At 44.1% G+C, this 12,296-nt stretch overlaps 1 long non-coding RNA gene across 1 annotated transcript; it reads left to right on the top strand.

The window, feature by feature from the left end:
• The first annotated feature begins 11,332 nt into the window (after positions 1-11,332).
• Positions 11,333-11,906, top strand: LOC123130707 (uncharacterized). Its single transcript, XR_006463997.1, has 2 exons — positions 11,333-11,461; positions 11,639-11,906. It is a non-coding gene; the product is annotated as an uncharacterized lncRNA (long non-coding RNA).
• Positions 11,907-12,296: the final 390 nt, after the last annotated feature.

Raw genomic sequence — 12,296 nt, 5'->3', positions numbered from 1 at the left:
TTTTTCTGAAAGTCTACGGAAACAGTGCCGGCCAAGTGTTTGACGAAATGATTTTGTCATGAGGGAGGCTCTGCTTGAGCTGATGTTTGGTGGAGTGGCCTCTCATTGCACCAGGAGGCTGCCTGAATTTTTGTGGAATTTTTGGAGAAGTGTAGATATGAATTTCATCAAATTTGTCAAATCTGGTCCAAACTTGCAGTGAGTGAAATTTGAAATTTTTGAAAAGAAGAAGAGTGGATCAAGATGGTTCTAGGTTGTGGGTACTAAAGACAATCCAGGGAAGTTGGTTTGGGATAACAACTCAAAGGCAATGTGGTACTTGCTTTGAAAATCACTTAAGCTCAAAATAATTGGCAGAAATGATTTGAGAGATAAAATAATTGAAATAAAATCCAAAACTTGTTTGGACTTGTTGAGACAGAGAATTTAGATTGTTCAAAGGTGGAGGGAGGGATTTTGAGAGGATTTACTATAGGAGACATGGTAAAACCATGGGTGGTTTTCAAGATAAGAAAAACCTAAAAATTCATAGAGTTCTTTTTCTAAGAAAAAGAATAATCTCCAAAAATATACTTTGAGAAGGGAACCATTAGAGAAAGAGTTTTAAATGATCAAACACCATAGTTTGAAGAGGATACAAAAATAAAATTCCTTGCCAAAGAAGTTTTTTTTAAGAGGAAGGTTTTCTGGAAAAAAAAAATTAAATGGCCTCTTTTCAAAAACCAACAAAGTTTTTGCTGAAAAACCAAATAAAAAATCTTGGAGTGTCACATTTATCCATAAGTAATGTTATTCATCGCAATTAGTAACATTGTCTTGCTTTGTCCCATACTTTCTAGCTTCCTCCTAATAAGACTCACATTCTTTTTTCAACAGATGAGGTTCAAGTTGGATCCGAAAGATGATGCAACTAGACAAGCATGCACTCACGTTTTTCAGTCTGCTCTGCGACAGTATCGGTACCACCTTAGAAATCTCACTTTGAAGGCAAGGCTAACAATGAAATCGCCCAAACATCTCCAGTGGAATATATTACAGATGAAGACTGGACAGCCCTCGTTAAACACTGGTCTGATCCAAAGTATCAGGTAGGCTATATGTATTTGATCAGACCACATATTGAACTTGTATTTATGTATGTGCCTTACAAGTGTATCTTCTTCTAGGGTAACTGTTTGAAGAACAAAACCAACCGTTCTAAAGTGAAATTCCAACAGACCACAGGATCTCGTAGCTATATTGCACACTGCGAGGCTCTTGTAAATAGCTGCTACTTCCTTCTTTTTTTGTGCCATATTATCGTATCTATATTGACTTGTTCCAAATACAGAGGAAATCCCGTGCGGACCAAAAAGAACCTAAACCGAATGCAGTGCAAATCTTCAAGGATTGCCACACCAGCAAGATGAAGGGCATGAGCACACCAGTTCAAGAAGCTGTTGTAAGTCCTTACTCCTCCTGCCTTGAACTGATTGGTACTGTGATGTGTTCATTTAACTACTTGGTTTGTAGCCAATGTGAGTTACTCTATTCACTTTTATTCATAGTTGTCTTAACGTATCATTTCACCTTACATGGTTTAAAAGAGATGAAGGATATTCTTTTGGTCTTGATCTGTAATCTAGTTGTTAAGTTCACGTGCGCACACAATGATAAAATAGCCTGTTTGTTTTATATCTGTTTGCCCATGATATGAATGATGTCATACTATGTTCATCCTACTTTAAACCATGTCTCTTTATCCTTAGATGTCAACGAATGTGAGGAAATAGACAGTACAGTAGGCATGCTACATGGACATATGTTCCGAAAGTGATTTTATTATGTAGTTGGCACTACAATACATGCTAATGTATTACAGTAGTTCACCAAAACAAGTTATGTATAAACGTTTAACCTACTTTGTTTGTTTTTGTCTCATTATTAACTTATCCGGTACCCTAATCTACAAGTTCAAACTTTCAGGAAGCTATGGAACAAATGATTGAACAACCACAACCACCTGAAGGTGACGAGGCTACTACAGGCACAATGTCACCTCTTGCGGCAGTGCGTCAGTATCTCTCCACTAACAGTGCAAAAAGCACCTTCCTGCGTAATTCTGGGTTGGTTGTCAAGGTAACCTCGTCCAAATCGCCTACTGAACAAAATCTTCCGGCTAGACAGAGTGATATATCTGTGCTCCAGACACAAGTTCGATCCCTAATGGACGTTGTTTCTGAAACAAGAATAATGGTTGAGAAATGTCGTCAAGATATGAATGGTTTTGAAACCAGACTATTAGACATTCGCTTCGTTGTTCAAGAGCAATGGCGGAAAAAAGGTGGAGATCGTGCTTCTCCATCAGATTCTACAACCTGAAACATTAGCACTCAGGTCAAATGATCTACGCTTCTATACATCTGATGGTGCTTTTATCTGGAAGGACTGTAAACTTTATGCCAACAGGCCTTTTGTTGTATGGTTGGAATTTATTTTGTTGTGATACAACATTTATGATGCTGCCTTAGGCTGCAGTAATCACGACGCTATTTTTGTATAGTGTAGGTTTATCTTAGTAATGTAATTGGCCGAAGGCTTCGTAGGAGCCCAACAAGCCAACATTCGTCGGGCCCATTCCAATTGGGCTAAAAACGATTACGGGCCGAAATTGGCATGTAGCCCACTAAAAATATCTGGGCCCAAATCAGCATAAGCTTTCATATTTTTCTGGTAGGCCTGTGCCCATAGTGGGCCTTTAATAGGCCTAAATATAATTTGGGCCCTCAGTAAAAATTGGCCATTTACAGGTGTAAATATCTCGAGCCCATTAAATACATGGGCCTTTAATAGACCGAAAGTGAGATTGGGCCCTGATTATGCCAAATAACCCACTGGACTTTAACAAGCCAAAATTCGGACGGGCCGTAAATGCGCCGACCTAATACACGGGCCTTTAACAGGCCGGAACTTTAGTCGGGCTAGATTATCGTCATTTTTATATGGGTCGTTAATGGGCCTGATATGACGTTGGGCCACATATGGCCCATGGTTTACGTCCGGCGTTAACAGGCCGAAAATGACAACAGGCCGAGAGTGGCCCAAATCTATAGTGGGCCTCTAACAGGCCGAATGTCAGACATGGCCGAATATGACCCAAATCCTTCACGGTCATTTATGGGCCGAAAGTTTTGATGGCCTGTAAATGGGCCCAAATGAAGCCGGACCTTTAACAGGCCAGAAATACACCGGGCCGTAATTCGGCCCAATTACTTAGCGGACTGTTAACGGGCCAGAAGTGACCATGGGCCGCGTTGATGACAAGTTTAGGACAGGCCGTTGACGGGCCGATTTGACAGAGAATGTTGGGCCTTTAGCTAGGCCGGCCCATTATGGTCGGCAGAATCTTGTGGGCCTTTAGCTGGCCCGGCCCATTGTGGTCCGTAAAATCTTGTGGGCCTTTAGCTGGGCCGGCCCATTATGGTCTGCAAAATCGTGTGGGCCTTTAGCTGGGCCGGCCCATTATGGTCCGCTAAATTTTATGGGCCTTTAGCTGGGCCGGCCCATTATGGTGTGCTAAATCTTATGGGCCTTCGGTTGGGCCGCCCATTTAATCTTTGTGGGCCACTTTTGGGCCGGTCCATGTGTCAACATATCATAGGCCCATCTCGACCATTGGATCCGTCAGCCAATGAGAATTTTACACGTGGAAAATCGGCATTGGTCGTGGCTGTTAACGAGTTATCGGATCCAAAATCCCACCCGATAGCTTAACAACGTTCCGTTACAGTGGATGCCACGTGTCGGTCACCCTTGACGAAAGCACTTCTGTGACGCGCGATTTATCGTCATGGAAGTGGACACTTCCGTGATGATAATTTTGGCAATGTCATGGAACACTTCTACGACAGCACAGGTATGACTATCTTGATTCTGTCACAAATTTGTCATGGATGTACATGCATGACAGAAAACGCGACCTACAGTGACAAACACGTATCATCACGGAAGTGTATTTTTTTGTAGTGATGCCCGGCCCCGTCCCCGTTTGCCCCCGCTGGCCCCGGCCCTCATTGGCCCTTCAGGCCACCACCTCGCCTGCCGGTGCCGGCCCCTTCTCTCTTCGCCCTCGATGCCACCGTGCCCGGCCTGGTCCCCGTTTGCCCCCGCCGGCCCGATACCCAATGCCGCACCACCTCCCACCTCGAGCAGCGGCAGCCTGCGGCAGCTCTGCCCGCAACAAAAGGTGCTGGGTGCTGGCCCATAACAAAGGGCGGGGTCGCGACCGGATCCAGCGCCCGGATGAGCGTGGTGAGCTCCGATGCAGCCACGGGCGGATTGGAGCTCCTCGTTAAATCAAATCTCTTGTAATTTGTTCGTGTATACTGTAGTGTTTGTGGGTAATGTATTGTTGAAATTCATTCGTCGATTCTTGGAGAAAGTGTTTATGGTACAGTAGTGTTTATCATCGTCCGTTCGTTCCTCATCAGTTTGTATTGTTGGAGTGCTGCTCGCCGGGCACCGGATACGCCAAACGCAGGATGCCACACAGGCTGCTCGCCGAATATTTTTTTTAATATTTACTAATTTCTTTGCCGTCTGTGATTTTATGAGGCTGACGGCAAATATTGCGTTTGGCAGATGACAAAGGGAGGGCATCTTTGCCACCCGCTGGCATACAACAAAGACGATTTCATCTTTGCCATCCGCCAGCAGACGGCAAAGTGCCCTTTGCCATAGCTTATTCAGCCGGACCTGTTTCCGTCTGCTGGCTGACGGCAAAGGACTTTGCCTCCGGGATCTGTGCCTTTGCCGTCCGCCATGGTGGATAGCAAAGAAGCTGATTCCAGTAGTGAATAGGTCCTCCAGTCAGGTGTTAGGAATGACATCACCCTATCAAGTCAAAGATCAATGTCATATAACTCTTGGGAATATGTTCCAACCATCATATCTGACCGAGATTGAGATCTAATTGGTGTCAGGATACCTCAGAGTCAAGATGCCTGAGAAGAAATGGTGCGACACAAATTGATGAGATGACATTGCAAGATTCTCGGTATTTGAACTATGGAAGCGAGTTCCGAAATAAGAGACCAAGGAGAAGACGAGGATGTGGCTGATGGAATTCCAACAAGATGGATTTCCACAATTATGTGAACAAGGAGATAACATTTGTGAGATCAAATGATATACTAACGTATGCTCGAGGAAAACATCCACAATTTAGACATTGATCGAAAAGTGCACCCAAAAATATGGGCTAAGTAGCATGATCATTGTTAGGATGATGAGTCCATAACCAACACATGAAGAATGAAACTATCATTCATTACTTACAAGCAATAGGGTTGCTAGAATATTTGAACTCGCACATCATAGTTCAATTGTCGGCATTCCGGTTAGAAACAACACGGGGACCAAGAAAGAATGGTGATGGTGAGAAGTATCACTATATCAATAATTCTTAAGAGGTGGAGTAATCCTAACAACATCCTTGACATAAATACTCCAAAGTAAAGAAGAACAAATACTGGATAGCAAGGAACTCAAGGTGTAACACTACACACGAACAAGTTTGTGTTGGAGGGAAGACACTAAAGTGGTCGATGATAACACAATTCATCAAGGGCAAGGATGGTAGTTCTCATCATGAATTCAATTGATATCCTGGAAAGCTCGGAATGCTACTAATGATCACGACATATTTTTCGAGGGATTTCATGAAGATGTAATCGATCGGCGATGGCATCCAGTCATAGAAATGATGAAGCAAAAGGTTATTGGCACCATGGATATGACCCAAACTCGAAAACAAGTTTGCCATTCAAGGAGAAATGATATGATGAGGAAGATCGACGTAAGATTAGCTCATCATCGAAATTTGTGCTCCAGGAAGGACCAGGCAGCACATTTAAAATTTAGCACGATAATGGTGTAGCCAATCAGGCATGGAATGACGTGAGGGAGTATTAAACTTCTCAACAGCAAAGTACTAGGAGTACTAAATCACAATGTCGATTCGATTCACTAATCGGTGTTCTCGGTTGACGACAACCCAGAACCCATGGAGTGACTATGACAGGGAAAGGTACTACTTCACCATAAATTCAAAAGATGTACTGCAATGGGTTGATATCCTCGAGATACCAGGGGGTAATACTCGAGGGTAGATCAAAATAGAGGTTGGGCCGGCGTATTGATATGTAGAAGGCAAGTGTTTTCACTTGCCTAAGAAATGGAATCAAGGAGAAAATATGGTCGGAACCACGATTGCAAAGGATCAATTCATAGATACCAGATGATATTAATCAAGGAAATAGTTATTATTACAAGAAGCTTATATGATAGGATCTACATCATGTCCACGGGCATGAACGGAAAGTTCAAGGTCGACTCCCACTTCTTCAATGTATAACCTTCCATTCACTTCTCGTTTCTTTTTGAAATGACATTAGTTGTTGAAAGTTTTACCTGGTGCAATACCAGATAAGTATGATCTGTGAAATCTTTCGGGTTTGCACAGATTAGGGAATGCATTGGTCCAACCCATCGAGTATCTTAGGAACATATACTACAAAGTTCAGAAGTAAATAACTCAAGCTCGAAGGCAGAGCATCATTGGCCATATCAGAGAATAGGATTTACCAATGGCATTATGTATCAGGGAAAGAACTTCTCTAGGTTTTTGTGTACAAAGGACATTGTCGGATGAAAATTCAACAAAGGATCTGACGGTTCATAACGGAGCTGATGTGAGTATCGTTACTCAACCAAAAGAAGAAGAAGAATGGAAGGAGATCAGAAGATAGAAGCAACTGACTAATTCAAAGCTCAATTGCAAATGAATTATGAACTCCAAGTCAAGGGATCAGAAGCAACGCTCTATTTAGGGATGGATAAGTTGAATAGCCGTAGGGGTACAATCGACGGCAATTTGATTGTTCGAGAACCACCTCATGTTCGGAAGACGTCTGAGCCGGAAAGATAATTTATAAGGATTGACTGATGATTGCGTCCATTCCCAACATATCGAATCATGGACTCAAAATGTTAATGACATAGAATGCCAATAAGATTACTAAACTTATGTGATTAACCATAATGTAAGAAAGCAAGAATTTCAAGAGCAATAGGTTGCTGAGGATTTTTGGAAGATCAAATGGTATTTCAAAGACTTCTGTGAAATACGTGAATCAACTGGCGATGAGCGGATAATAGATAAGTGCGAGGATCTACCCGTAGGGGCATTCATGTGGCAAAGAACTGCAAGGGAGTAGGCACAAAGTATTCTTGGAACAATATAGAAAACTTCGGGGTATCTTGTAATAACAAGATCAATGGGGGGTGATTGTATGAATGGAAAATGTATGTGCTTATTCATAGGGGGTCATAGAAGGAAGGGAATTGCAGTAGCGATGGTATAAACTCTTGAGAAAACATCATAGAGTATCTTTGGAATATTCTGGTGTAGCAGGAGATCATCTGTAATAAGGGGCTCGCCGGGAGGAAGTAGTTACAAGAACCTAAAGTCAGAGTAAGTAAAATCATTTAATGTTAATAGAAGAGAGATTAGAGTACGAGAGAATAGATGAGAAATAAAAGATCCTAATACCACCCAATGGTGACGTGGGCCCGTAAGCCACAAAGCCATGTTAGTAAAAGTTTTGCGATGACTAGACTCAACTTCGGCCAAGGAGTTTGGAAGGGGGATTCCTACAAGTAGTTGGCTCTGATACCAACTTGTGACGCCCCTGGTTCAATCGTACACTAATCGTGCACGCAAACATGTACGATCAAGATCAGGGACTCACGGGAAGATATCACAACACAACTCTAAAAGTAAAATAAATTATACAAGCATCATATTACAAGCCAGGGGCCTCGAGGGATCGAATACAAGTGCTCGAACAAAAATGAGTCAGTGGAAGCAACAATATCTGAGTACATACATAAGTTAAAAAAGTTGCCACAAGATGGCTAGCACAAACTAGGATACAGATCGAAAGAGGTGCAGGCCTCCTGCCTGGGATCCTCCTAAACTACTCCTGGTCGTCAGTGGCCCGAACGTAGTAGTAGGCACCCTCGGTGTAGTAGGGGTCGTCCTCGACAGTGGCGTCTGGCTCCTGGGTTCCAGCATCTAGTTGCGACGAGCGAGAAGAAGAGGAAAATGGGGAAAAGAGGGAGCAAAGCAACCGTGAGTACTAATCCAAAGTACTCGCAAGCAAGGATCTACACTACATATGCATGGGTATATGTGTAAAGAGGCAATATCGATGGACTAAACTGCAGAATGCCAGAATAAGAGGGGGATAGCTAGTCCTATCGAAGACTACGCTTCTGGCAGCCTCCATCTTGCAGCATGTAGAAGAGAGTAGATGGAAGTTCACCAAGTATCATCCCATAGCATAATCCTATCCGGAGATCCTCCCCTCGTTGCCCTGTGGGAAAGCGATCACCGAGATGTCTTTGGAACTTGTCTGGGTGTGTTTTATTAAATATCTGGTTCTAGTGTTCATAAGGTCAAGGTACAACTCCGGGTCGTCCTTTTACCAAGGGACACATCTATTCGAATAGATAAACTTCCCTGCAGGGGTGCACCACATAACCCAACATGCTCGATCCCTCTGGTTGGACACACATCCTGGGTCATGCCCGGCCTCGGAAGATCAACACGTCGCCGCCCAACCTAGGCAGAACAGAGAGGTCAGCACGCCGGTCCAAATCCTGTGCACGCAGGGGTCTGGTCCCATCGCCCATTGCACACCTGCACATTGCGAACGCTGCTGGTGAGCAGACCTAGCCTAAAATGCAATTTTTGAAAACGCAAGTTTTCTCTAATTCAAGCTAATAGAATACAAATAAAATAATAATTTGATTTTAAAATTTCTTCTCCGATATTTCTCTTCTGTTGAAGAAGTCATATTATCTTCTCTCATTTATTTTTATCATTGGAAATAATTGGAGAGAAAAATATTAAAATCAAATTGACCCTCTTTTCAAATTTGAACTAAATTCAAATATGAAAATTTTGTGAAACCTCCAACTCTCTCCTTGGGTCCTTGAGTTGCTTAAGATTTCTAGGATCACACAAATATGATATGCATATGATGATCTGTGTATAACATCCAAATTGAAAATTGGGATGTTACAGTCGAAGCATGGCATTTTCTTGGCCAAAGCCCTCGCGTTTAGGCAGTTGTACAAAGGACGTCCCTCGGGAGGAAGCGTGACGGGCGCCTCTCCAGTCAGGATCTGGGGCACCCCGCACAATGTGTTGGAGGGGAGCAAAGGCATTTGGGGCCTCATGGGGTCGTCAGGGCTGGTGAAGGCCCACATTGGGCGAGTATGGCACTAGAGCGGAGAGATGCGCCGCTTGACGAATTCCCTCACCACCATCGATGTCGTCACCCCCGCCTCCTTCAACTTGGCCAACCCGGAAAAGACATGTGCGAGCTGCGGGTCCGCGAGCTCTGCGAGCCCCCAGTCAGAGCTCGGCTCCGCCGGTGCCGATGGGATGAGGAGCAGGGGGTTGCGCGTGGTGACGTCCGCATACATCCACTACTTTCGGAACCCCCTCGCATCCGGGTGGAGCATGAAGTCGATGCCGGAGCCTGCAGTCGTCACCACCACCTGAAGCGACACACACCCCGAGCGCTGCCTACTGTCGACCAAGTGGAGTGAGAAGAAATGGCGAAGTAAGGCCATGGACGGGTAATGCCCAGGAAGGCCTCACACAAGAAGGCAAAGGCGAAGAGGAGGATGATAGATCCGAGATCCAGATGCAGCGCATGGATCTGGTAGTGCGAGAGCACGAGCTTAAAGAAATCAAAGAACGGAGGCACTAGGCCGGCAAAAAGAGCGTGGAGATAAAGGGGGATCTCGGTGGCCTCCATGTCAGCTAAGGTCCGGGAGGCGGGCCAGACCTTCGTTGCCTTACACTCGTTGGAATCGGCGGCGATTGCGTGCCGGACCTTGTCCAGCCCCTCCCAGTTGATCATCATGGACTGGTTCAGTGTTGGTTCCGGCCATGGCGAGGGCTCCGCGGCCGCAGGAGTGTTGCCCATCTTCTTCCTGGGAGCCATGGCGGTGAGGCGGGTCCGAGTTGTCCCAGAATGTAGCAAAGAGGGCACAAGTTTGTGAAGAGGAGGAGGAGCAGAAGGTAAGAGCACAGCGAGGCAATGATGGCTAAGGTGCAGGCATCGGGCAGTTGTCAAGTCAAGCAGTTGTCGAGGCGCGTGGGGAAGTGAAGACGCCCACGTCCCAACAAGTGTAACGCATCAGCCTAGTCCGCAGGTGACTGCGGCCCGTGGCGCTTCGCCCTTGGCCTTTGGCTTCGTCTCGAAGCCAAGTCTGAGTGCGCCTTGGGCCCGGGGGCTACTGTCGCCATTCTGGGAACCAGGGTACCCAGACTTGCCTTCCTACGACCCATAGCGTGGGTCCATCGACGGCCTGGTACGGCCCATCTATAAGACCACCAAGACAAGACCCTTGCTAGGGGCCAAGCTTCACAAGGCGGGAGACACCAAGACCTCCAGAGGGAGCGGCCTCCTTAGGTGACCTCTCGAGGAGCGGAGATTCCTATGCAGGTTCCCGACCTCATGAGGCTACCATGACGCAAGCCATGATGACCATGGCCAGTCGGACGCCAGCGGGCACAGAAGGGGCAGTTTACTCTTTGGTGCTCAGAAGGCAAGCACAGGCATGGGTTCCCGAGGAATCTAGCAAAGGTTTCCATTCCCATGCAACAAGACCAAGACCGCCAGGACGGCAAGAAGGATGTCATCGCCGATCCCACCGCAACATCACAACCAGAAGCTCTGCAAGCGAAGACCACACAAAAATTGTTCTTTACAAATGTATTTTTATATGTTAACTATCAAGTTGTAAGACATGATGGCCTATTAATAGGTAATATTCTCCCTTGTGTGATGGATCAAAAGCAAAATAGCTTGTCCGATATTAGGTGGTGACGATCCGATCATCTTAGAAAATCAATCTGCATTTATGCAACAACTTTAATAGGTAGAATGTAAATGTGTGCATTGTTATACTCAATAATTTTTTTGGTTCATATCCTCTATTAAAATGGATTTAATGCATATAAAGCCACATCTTCTACATAGAACATCACAATTGTAGTGTGCATGGAAATGCTAAAGTTCTTTATTATTATACTCCATAAATATGCTGGTTTATATCCTCCTTTGGAGCGGATTTCTTGCTGATATAGTCACATCTTTCAGATAGAATATCAAAATTCCAACACACATATCTTATAGATAGCATCACACAATCTTGTATTTGACTATTTTTAGGTCTCATCTTTCCATGTTATAAGATATCGCGTAGCCTATTCTGATGTGCATCTATTCCATTCTCGTGTACTTGCTTTTGTGATTTTTCATTCCTGAAGAAATGGGCGACATCAAGGTGCCAAGACTGTTATGCGTTCTACTACTCATGCCACTTCTTTTAGTTCCTTGTAAGTATTATCTGGAAACTTCACATGAAGAACAAGGCACTTCCTAAATGTGTCTAAAACAATTTCCCACTAATATGTGGAATTCCTACTTCATGCAAACTAATTTTATCCTCTTTTTGGATGGAACTTCATAGGATCTTAATCTTTTGTACATCATATTATGTGGTTGTTTTGTAGGCTCAGAAGCCAAGACCTGCGAGGTAGCTAGCAGTACCTATCGGAAAATAGCATGCAGGGTGGATCCATGTGCTAAAGCCTGCCACAAGGAGGGCTTTACCAAGGGGTTATGTTACATATACCCACCATTTATATTTCTTTGTATCTGCAAAAAAGAGTGTTGAACAAAGAAAACATTGCAATTCGCGTAGGATGTGTGATGTAACAAATAATAAGGTTGGGTAGTATGATGAATTAATAATGAGCAATGATAGAAGTTGAGTCTATACCAAATATTCCTTACTTTGTCTTAAAGTACAACTAGGAATGCTCACATGGAAATAACAAAAGCAATCTAATCATGATCCGCAGCACCAGCATCAACATCATCACCATATGCGTCAGTATGAATCTTAACTATCAATGTCCTTGAACGTTGGCTTCTTTTTTATCAACTCATATACTTGCACACGCCGATAGACAATCTTTTCTCCAATCTCATAGGTGTGTTTGACCTCTAACATATCATAAACATCTATGGCACACACTACATTAGTAGAAGTGTAAGAATCTTCTGGTTGTGCAACTTTGTTAAACGAATTACTCTGCTCAATCTATTTTAATACTCTCTAGTATGGCTTACCTGCAATGGTGTCTTCCAAGAAAAATATATGTGTTG

This window comes from Triticum aestivum, chromosome 6A (genome assembly GCF_018294505.1).
Source record: "Triticum aestivum cultivar Chinese Spring chromosome 6A, IWGSC CS RefSeq v2.1, whole genome shotgun sequence".
Taxonomy (NCBI): Eukaryota; Viridiplantae; Streptophyta; class Magnoliopsida; order Poales; family Poaceae; genus Triticum; species Triticum aestivum.
This window is presented reverse-complemented; position numbering and strand designations above follow the sequence as displayed.